This window comes from Sorghum bicolor, chromosome 3, assembly GCF_000003195.3.
Source record: "Sorghum bicolor cultivar BTx623 chromosome 3, Sorghum_bicolor_NCBIv3, whole genome shotgun sequence".
In the NCBI taxonomy this organism is placed as follows: Eukaryota; Viridiplantae; Streptophyta; class Magnoliopsida; order Poales; family Poaceae; genus Sorghum; species Sorghum bicolor.
Window position 1 is genome coordinate 18,215,161 of NC_012872.2, and position 10,268 is coordinate 18,225,428.

Below are 10,268 nucleotides of genomic sequence, written 5' to 3' on the forward strand. Positions count from 1 at the left end.
TTTTAGAGCCCAATAAAGAATTAGAAGAAATAGACGTAGTCCATTTTTGCCTTCCCATGGAGAATTAGAGCCCAACCTTTTAGTCTGATGTTTTTTTGGGTCATATATATATATTTCTAAATAGTTTTGCATCTAGAAACGCGCTCGAGAAAGTGGGCCCACAGAGGGGCCAGAGAGAGGGCGGGCGCCCAGCCCCTGTTCCCCCTCGGTCCCGACATTCTCTGTTATAGAAAATGCACTTAAGGAAATCCGAATAATCCCTCAGATGGAAAGTTTCGCACGCACATCAACGGGAGCAACCCGATCAACCCCTAGAGGCACTTTTTGACCCCTATATAAACAGACCCCTGACCTCAGTTTTCAAACACCAAGCCACCAAGCCTTCTCTTCTTCTTCAATTAGAGATTGATTAGTTCCTTGCTGCTCCAATGGCCGAGAAGTACCACGATGATTGGGAAGTCGTCCCCTTCAACCTCAACATGGAGCCTGTGGAAGATCCCGATGCCCGTGCTCTCGTCCCGGCCAACACAGAGCGACAGCTAGAAGCCATGCCATTACGCCAACGCAGCTCCGCCCAATCCTACCATGCTCAACCAGTTCTCACCGCACCGCCACAACCCCTACTCCTCAAGGGATCATCATCCAAGACGAAGACCACCATCAAGGTGCCAACCGGCACAAGGCTCCTTCCACCTAGACCCAATGAGAGGGTCGTTGGAGTCAAGACCAATCGGAGCGGCGAGATCAGCAGCGTACGCTACACTACGGAGGAGGAAAGGCCTTACTTCGAAGGGATTAGAGCAGCCAAAGTCCGTTTCATCCCTCCAAAGGCAGCCCCGAAGCACGCTCTCAATGCTTTTGAGATACCTCCCAAGCGTCGCAAGACTATAATGGATATTGAGGAGGACGTTCGCAGACTAGACCGAGTTATCATAGATCTCCAGTCCTCGATTAATTCCCTCACTAGGTAGCTCTCTAACCACAACACCGTCATACTAGGCCTTAGGCAGGATCTTGCTAGTGCCAACAAGAAGATCAAGAAATTAGAGCGCCGCTAAGTTATCTAGATTAGATCTTGAGGCAATGCATCTTAGTCATCTATCTTTAAATTCGGTTTAGGTTTACTATTATCATCAGTTTACTACTATCGTCAGTTTGCTACTAGTTATTTGTAATAAATGCCTCAAGATTAATAAAGAATATTATTATTATTATTATTATGTCTCGTGTGTCTCTACTTTATTTTTTGTGCAAGAAAGCAGAAAACAAGTATGGGGGAGATCCCTCAACATGCCAAACACACTCCGACTACACCACTTCACGATTCAGGTACACACTCTGCACACTTTACTTTACACATACACATATCTTGGATTATGCAGAATACTGTTTCCGACATGACAAATTAAAAAGATTAAAATATTTTTAATCATGATTAATCTCACTCTGTTATATTTCCTGAAACTTGCAATTATTATAAAATCATTATAAAACCCTGTGTTACTTAAGATAGTGTGAAATGTGAGATGGTAGAGTTTCTTATTCTTGATATCATTGTTGCTTGGATAATTTATTTCAAAATCTTTAAAATTCTAGCTACCATCCTCAGTGTTTTATATGCCTGATAAAAACTGAAAATATTAATTATGATTATAAAAGCTATCTACTCTGTATTGAGTTTGTTCAAAATGAGTTAGACCCTTGTTGAGAGATTTATCATGCTCCTAAGATCAAGACATTTATTCAGAAAGATTCACTCTTCCGAAGTATTATTGCATTAGAGGCATGGGCTATACAAAAATAAAGATATTTTCAAGGAAATAAAAAGGAGCAAGTGCTCGACAACCTCGCAGAAAAATGGACAAGTGTCCGGCAGTAGAATTAGGGATACCTCGGTATCCATTAAAAAAAAGAGAGAAAATGATAGCCTATGTTCCCTCTAATAAGCAATATGCCAGCAAGAGTTGACAAAGTTTTAATTTCCAAAGTCTTTGATCTAAGAGTATGACATTCCCCTCCTTGGATCCCGTTTTGATCAGGCAATAAATGCAAAGTAAGTATACTTAAGAATTTTTGCAAATGAAAACAGCCTCATTGAGATATATAAAGGATAATGAGTGATCTGAGAGAACCTATGAGGATAAAAAGGTATGCTAGCTTTCTTTCAAAATTATACAAAAACTCCAAGTGATAGGGTTGAGAAGAAAGGATCTTTACTCTTAACCATATACTTCCCTGACTACAGTACACAGAGGAATTTTAACACCCAGCAAATATAAAGAATGTTTTAAAATATTTTACCCCAGATGTTGTTCTTAACCATCCTTTTCTCGAGGACGAGTAAAAGCCTAAGTATGGGGGTATTTGTTGACGGTTCTTAAGTATCAATTTTAATTATCAAATAAACAAGAGAAAGGACCAATATGCAACCAACACCTAGAATTAGGGTTTGATCTGACAGAATTCCACGAGTTTTGTTGTTTATCTGTTTCTGCAGGGGGTTATCAGGAAATAAGGAAGAAAGGCCCACATGTCGGGATTACATAGAGATATCAACGCACCACGCGATTTTCTACCATCTAGAAGACTCCAGAAGCCACGGGAAGAAAGCAGAGGCCGAAAGGGGCCAGGCCCAGGGCACCCGCCCTGGTGACCTGGGCGCCCGCCCCCTGCTGGAAGTCTTTCGGGACTCTCTTCGCACACGATGTTCCACCGACCTATTGGATCAAGAATAACGTAGTACCACCTCGCCTACCAATCCAAAAACACATAGAGGAGAAGGACTATATAAGGAGACCCCCCTGGCCCCTGGAGGAGACAAGAAGTTATCATAGAGATTGAGGGGTGCCCTCGAAGGAAAACCTCTTCTCTAATTAATATTTCTTTTTAGGCTTAGCAACTAGATTGAGAGAGATAGAGTGGAGGTGTAGATTGGAGGAAGCCCGGCCTGTCGGTGTCTACTCCAAGCTTGTACTTGCGGGATCAAGTTCTCCTAACCCGAAGCTTGCTCCTAGGATTCTTCAGTATTTCGACTTCTAAATTCTAGTAAGTTCTTGTTTTATTGTTCTTCTGGTTTATGAGTTTATTTTAATCTCTTCGCGTAGAGTTTAGAGTAATCATTGCTGGCGTAAACGTGGTGTTTAGGCTGGGGTACTCATAGATATTCCCTGACTAGCTGGACTGTGGTAGTAGTGAGGAACGTGACAATTCCGAGTTACCTTTGCAGACCATATCTCGTTAGCAGGAAGGATAGGGTTTATAGGTGCGGGTTGAACATCCTTTGTGGTGTCTAGATTCCGTTAGCCTCCCCAATAGAACAGTAGATCATCCTTACCAAGGTTAGAAGGAGACTACGGTTGCAGTCTTCTCTATTTATCACTCACATCGAGAGACATTCTTTGTTGCCTAAAGGGTTAGTAGTAATAGACTGGTTAGTCAGATGCACTCTTTCTCCTAGTGGTAAAAAAATAAATACGATACTCTGGATAACCTCCCGGGTGAAGTGCTCACCGATATCCGTGCGCTTGCGGATCAATTCCTTATTGCGTTCCCAAATATCAACATTTGGCCGATGAGATCAATAGCCCAGCCCCGAAACGGCCAAGGTTTAATGATGGGATTCATAGCCGACGCGGGTGCTCTTTGAATGTTGCCAAATTTCTGACATCCTTGACACCCTTTGAAGTATTTAAAGCAATCTTCAAGTATAGTTGGCCAATAATATCCGTTCCTTCTAATCATCCATTTCATCTTAAAAGCCGACTGATGTGCTCCACACACTTCTTCATGAATCTCACCCATCAAGCTTCTAGCCTCATCATTACTCAAACATCTGAGCAAAACTCCATCTACTGTCCGATAAAATAACTCTTCCTTGAGGAGTACATACTTTGTTGCTTGAAACCTAACACGTCTCTCAACCTTCTAGGATGGATCTTTTAAATAATCAATAATTTCCTTTCTCCAATCATCGGCACTGGTTACCGATGATACACCCAAGATGGGTTGATATCCCGAAGCATGCTGAGCCAATCGGTTAGCCTCCTCATTATGCAACCGAGGAATATGCTCTAATCGGAAATCCTTAAATTCCTTTAATAGTTGTATGCTCCTTTCATAATAAGTTATCAAAACTTCACTTCGGCATTCATAAATTCCAGCCAATTGATTTATAACAAGCATAGAATCACCGAAGATCTCAACAGCATCGGCATGAACCTCTTTCAACAATTCCAACCCCTTAATTAGAGCTTGGTACTCGGCTTGATTATTTGTTGGCGTGGCAACAATCAGCAAAGAAAACCATACTTCTTTCCTCGAGGAGAAATTAGTACTATGCCGATTCCTGCCCCCCGGCCACATGTCGATCCATCAAAGAAGAGTGTCCAAGGAACAATTTCCAAGGCATTTACTACACCACAATGTTGAGTTACAAAATCAGCCATAATCTGCCCCTTAACTGCCTTAGCCGATTCATAACGTAGGTCAAATTCTGACAATGCCAAAATCCACTTGCCGATCCTACCACTCATAATCGGCATTGATAGCATGTATCGTACTACATCATCTTTGCATATAACAGTGTATTCGGCCGATAACAAATAGTGACTCAACTTGATACATGAAAAGTATAAACATAAGGATAGTTTTTCAATTGCCGAATACCTTGTCTCAGCATCCACCAGTCTTCTACTTAGATAATAAATCACACGCTCCTTCCCTTCAAATTCTTGAATTAGAGCCGAACCGATGACCATCCCATCGGTAGACAAGTATAATCTGAAAGGCTTTTCTTGTTGAGGTGGAATTAGAACTAGAGGATTTGTCAAATATTTCTTGATTTCATCTAACGCTAATTGTTGCTCCTTTCCCCATACGAAATCTTGATCGGCTTTTAACTTGAGTAAAGGACTAAAAGCACGAATCTTTCTAGATAAGTTAGATATAAATCGCCTAATAAAATTTATCTTGCCGATTAGAGATTGGAGTTCAGTCTTGTTGGTGGGAGCAACTATTTTGTTGATAGCATAAATAGATCTCCTACTAATTTCAATTCCTCTCTGATGCACCATGAAACCAAGAAATTGCCCTGCCGATACACCAAATGCGCATTTATTAAGATTCATCTTCAAACCATGCTTCCTTGTGCACTCCAGCACTCTTCGCAGATCGGCAAGATGTTTTGTAAAATCTCCAGACTTAACCACCACATCATCAATATAGATTTCTACCAACTTGCCGATGAACTCATGGAAGATAAAATTCATAGCTCTCTGATAAGTAGCACCAGCATTTTTCAAGCCAAAGGTCATGACTATTCATTCGAACAACCCAACAAGACCAGAACATCTAAATACGGTCTTTGGAATATCTTCTTCAGCCATGAATATTTGATTGTATCCTGCATTACCATCCATAAAGCTAATGTTCCTATGTCCAGCTGCAGCATCAACCAGCAAATCGGCAACTCGGTATAATCCCAAGCAAAGCAATCTTTATATTCCTTTAACAAATCGGTTAATTGTTGCTTACACTCAGATTCTAACTTAGCACTAATAAAAGTAGGCCTTGGCCTATCACCATCACCTATATCTACTTCTACTAAATCATCGGCCGATGTAAACCCCTGGCCTAACTTTCCATCATCAGCAAACCAATCCATTAAAACCCCTCATCAGAATCGACTGCTTGGATCGGTGGAATTTCATAATCGGCAACTTTGAGAAAATCCTTTTCCCAAATTTCTCCTGAAATGCATCTGGTCCTTTCATAAGTATCTGCCTCTGCTGATGCAATGACATATGAAGAATCTCCTAGAACAATTTCAATCTTGTCACCTACCCACTGAACCAAGCATTGGTGCATTGTAGACGGGATGCAACAATTGGCATGAATCCAATCTCTCCCTAACAACAAATTATAAGCACCCTTTCCACTGATGACAAAGAAAGTTGTCGGCAAGGTCTTGCTGTCGATGGTCAACTCAACGCATATGGCTCCCTTGACTGGAGACACGTTTCCTTCAAAATCCTTTAACATCATATCGGTCTTGGTTAAATCTTGATCTCCTTTGCCAAGCTTCTGATAGACTGCATACGGCATGATATTGATAGCAACCCCACCATCAACTGTCCATCAACCCTGCCTTTGACAAACAAAGCTTTAAGGTACTGTCTGTCTTTCGTCTGTGGGCTTTTCAAAGATAGCCGTCATCGGGTCCAGAGCCAACTGAGCTATCTGAACGGGGAAATCTATCTCCTCATCATCGCTAAAAGGTGCAAGGAATTCCATCGGTAACATAAACACCATATTAACATCTGCCGATGGACCTTTTCCCTCAGGATTTGACTGCTGCCGATCTCCAGACTTAGCAGAATTCTCTTCCCTGCTCAGTTCTTCTTGTTGTTCTCGTTGCAGCCTTCTTTTTTGTGTCCTTGTCAACTCTTCTCTACACCATGGAGGAAGTTGTGGTTACCTTACCGATTGACGACGATTTTCCCTTGATTCCACCCGATAAGTATTAACATCTCTGCAAAATATGAACTCATCGAGAACTCGCGCATCCGCCATCTCCTCAAGCTCCTCTTGGTTTCTGGGAAAATAACCGACTCGTTCACCAAGCCTGTCATGCACACTACGTCTGCCCCCCAGCCGATCATGAACTGATGTCCTTCCTCTAATCGGCCCACCAAAATGCCGATCATTGTTCTGATATTGTCGATTTGGTCTATCATACCGGTTATAGCCATTGCACTCAGGGCAGTCTCTAACAGTCGGTAGTTTGATGTTTTGTTCCCAACAATGGATGAAGAACGAGCAATTCTAATGATCTTTATGCCGATTCCATTCTTGTCGGCGTCTTTCTTCTTCCCGGCGACGATCTTCCTGTTGGCGACGATACCGATCTTCACGCTGCTGCCAGGTTTCCCGATGCCTCCTATGAGTGATTATCATGCTAGATCGAGGAGGCCTTCCTGAGCTGGTTCCCTCCTGGATCAAGCCCTTGCCTTTAGCGTCATCGATAGTAATCTGGTGCTGAGGATCTACCGATGCGCTTCTTTCAGCTGCTTCTGAAGTCAAGACTTTGGTCTTCCCCTTGGCATCCAACATATTTGTGGGGAAAGGATGTTGATCAATCTTCATCGGCTTCTGGGCTTTGGAGCTATAAAATTTAATCCTCCCAGACTCTATAGCCGATTATAGTTGTTGCCTGAATACCTTGCATTCATTTGTGCTGTGAGATGTTGCATTATGCCATTTGCAATACTTGATCTTCTTCAAATCTTTTGCCGACAGAATTACATGATTAGGCGATAATTTAATCTACCCCTCCTGAAGCAGAAAGTCAAATATCCTATCGGCTTGGTGATGTTGAATGCAAACTTTTCTGGCTCCTTATGCGCAAAAGGGCAAGATATCGGCTTCTTATTTTTTACCCATTCTGCCAAGCCAGTGACTGGTTCTTCATCAGAATTTGAGCTTGTTGCCTCATCGACAAATGACACCTTTTTGTTCCATGCTCTCTTAGGTTCAAAAACTTTGATATCTTGGTCAGAAATCCTCTGCACTAAATGACTCAGACTTTCAAACTCTTGAGAAGCATACTTGTCTTTAATGTGCGGCAACAATCCTTGGAAAGCCAAATCGGCAAGCTGCCGATCATCCAGAACCAGACTATAGCATTTATTCTTAACATCTCGCAACCTTTGCACAAAGCTTTCAACCGATTCATCATTGCGTTGCCTTAGCCTGACTAAATCGGTAATCTTTTTCTCATGAACACCAGAAAAGAACTACTTATGGAACTGCTTTTCCAAATCGGCCCAGGTGATCACCGAATTTGGAGGCAATGAAATGAACCAAGTAAAGGCTGATCCAGATAGAGATGATGAAAATAAACGAACTCTTAACTCATCTCTATTAGCAGCTTCCCCACACTAGATAATGAATCTGTTGACATGCTCCATGGTTGACGTATCATCTTGTCCAGAGAACTTGGTGAAATTCGGCACCTTGTACCGATTTGGAAGCGGGATCAAGTCATACGCAGGAGGATATGGTGTCCGATAAGAGTAAGTATTGACCTTTGGTTTTATTCCGAATTGTTCTCTCATGACCTCAGCTATCTTATCGGCCCAATAGGCATCGGCATCGTGTCGATGAGCAGGTTGTGGATCTGGCACCTGCTGATAAGCTTCCACGTGTCTTTGTGGTGTTCGATTTCCAGGGAACATGGGATTAGCTACCACCTGTTGACCACCAACTTGCGGAGCAAGATTCATCGGTTGATTGATCAATCCTTGATTCTGAAAACCAGGTTGCACTGGTCCCTGTTGAAATCCCATAGCCTGATGATCCTACTAAGCATTTGTGGAAAGACAAACTGCCTTGTCCATCCATTGTTAACATTCACGGCGTAGGCCCTGTCGATGGTTGATAATTGGACATCATCATTGAATTAACATACCCTGGTTGTGCCATAAACCTTTGATGTGTCGGCATTGGAGCTGTCGATGCGTTAGGCATCTGGACCGTTGGTATTTGAGAATTCCCAATAAAGGGTCTTGCAGTGGTAGTTGTAGAATACTGGGGATTCTGAGTCATCGGCGATACTGGGGGTGCCAATGCTATAGGAACCTTGTCTGTCGTGTCAGCCACTTGAGATGTCCCAGAGCTATTTGCCATGAATTCTGGGGGTATACCATATCCCCACCAATTGGGAGGAACTTGAGAGCTTTTAAACACAGATCTTGACATTGCCGATGCTAATAGATCTGTAGCAAGTTGGACTTGTCCCTCTGATATTGATGGATTAGTCGTCATCGGTGTAGATTGCGCATTAGTCATCCCTAATGTGCTTGGAGGAAAAGTAACTTCTGTACCCGCAACGGCTGTAGTAGCCGATGGAGCCGTAACCGATGACGATCCTGGCTGATGGTACTTGTCCTTCTTTAAAAGTTCTAGCGACAGCATTGAAAACTGTATTGGACAGCACACTAGATTGATTGATTAGAGCACGATTGATAGTACTGTCAACCATCTCTTGTAGTTTACCAGGATTAGCTTCAAAAGTAATTTGCCGAGGCATCGGCAATGCTTCCTTTTCGATCACCTCGCCGCTCCTGTTGATACTGAAGGATTTCAAGCATAGCTGCTTGTAGTCCTCCATAGCTTTTGCCATAGTTTGCTTCTGTTCATCTCTGAGATTGGCTTCCGTCACGGGGATAACATTCTCCAAGTCGAAATCAGTGTTCGACATGTTGATCTTTGATGATGAATCTGCGTTCCACCGGGCGTGCCAAAAGATGTGTTGGTGCGAAAGTAGATCTGCAAACACAAAGGGCTAATATCTGATTCAACGTTAAGGTGTGCCAGCCGATTTGACCTTACAATCAACTAAGGTCATAACTCGAATACTTTGGTCCCGACAACAGCGATGCGCCCGGATGTCACGGCCAAGAGGTATTCACACGGAACTTGAGAACTCGCCGAGGTTGACTCGATGAATCCTTAAGAACTCGTAGGTAAAAAGAAAATATGCGAGTTGACGAAGTCGTCGAAAAAGTAGATGTTGGAATAGATGTAAAAACTTGTGTTTGATTGATTGTGTATATCCTTCTTACATCGCTACGGGGTCTACATTTATACCCTGTTCAAAAGAGTTACAACCAGACACGACTAGGACTCTAATTCCAAATTGAACGGAATCCGTACACAAAACGAACTTTAATAGCTATGGAAAACATTAATCTATCCACCACAAGCGATCGACATACCGCCATCATCCTGTCAGCAACTCCTGCACCTCTGTTGACGGTGCTTAGTGCTCACATTTAACCATCAACTAATCATGGAAAATGATCTAAATGCAACCAACACCTAGACTTAGGGTTTTATCTGACAGAATTCCACAAGTTTTGGTGTTTGTCTATTTCTGCAGGGGGTTATCAGGAAATACGGAAGAAAGGCCCACACGTCGGGTTTACATAGAGATATTAACGTGCCGCGCAATTTTCTACCATCTAGAAGAGTCCAGAAGCCACGGGAGCGAACGGGAGACGTAACGGAGCCGGGCACTGGGCGCCCGCCCTCCCTTACTGGGCGCCCGCCCTCCCCCCTGGACCAATCAGGGCGAAGTTCGGGGATCATGCTCCACCGACCTAATACTTCAAGGAAAACCACACGATCAATGTCGGTTTGATCCAACGGCCCAGATTCATCTGAAAAGACTATATAAGCAAGGCCCCCTGGCCCCTGGAGAGCATACC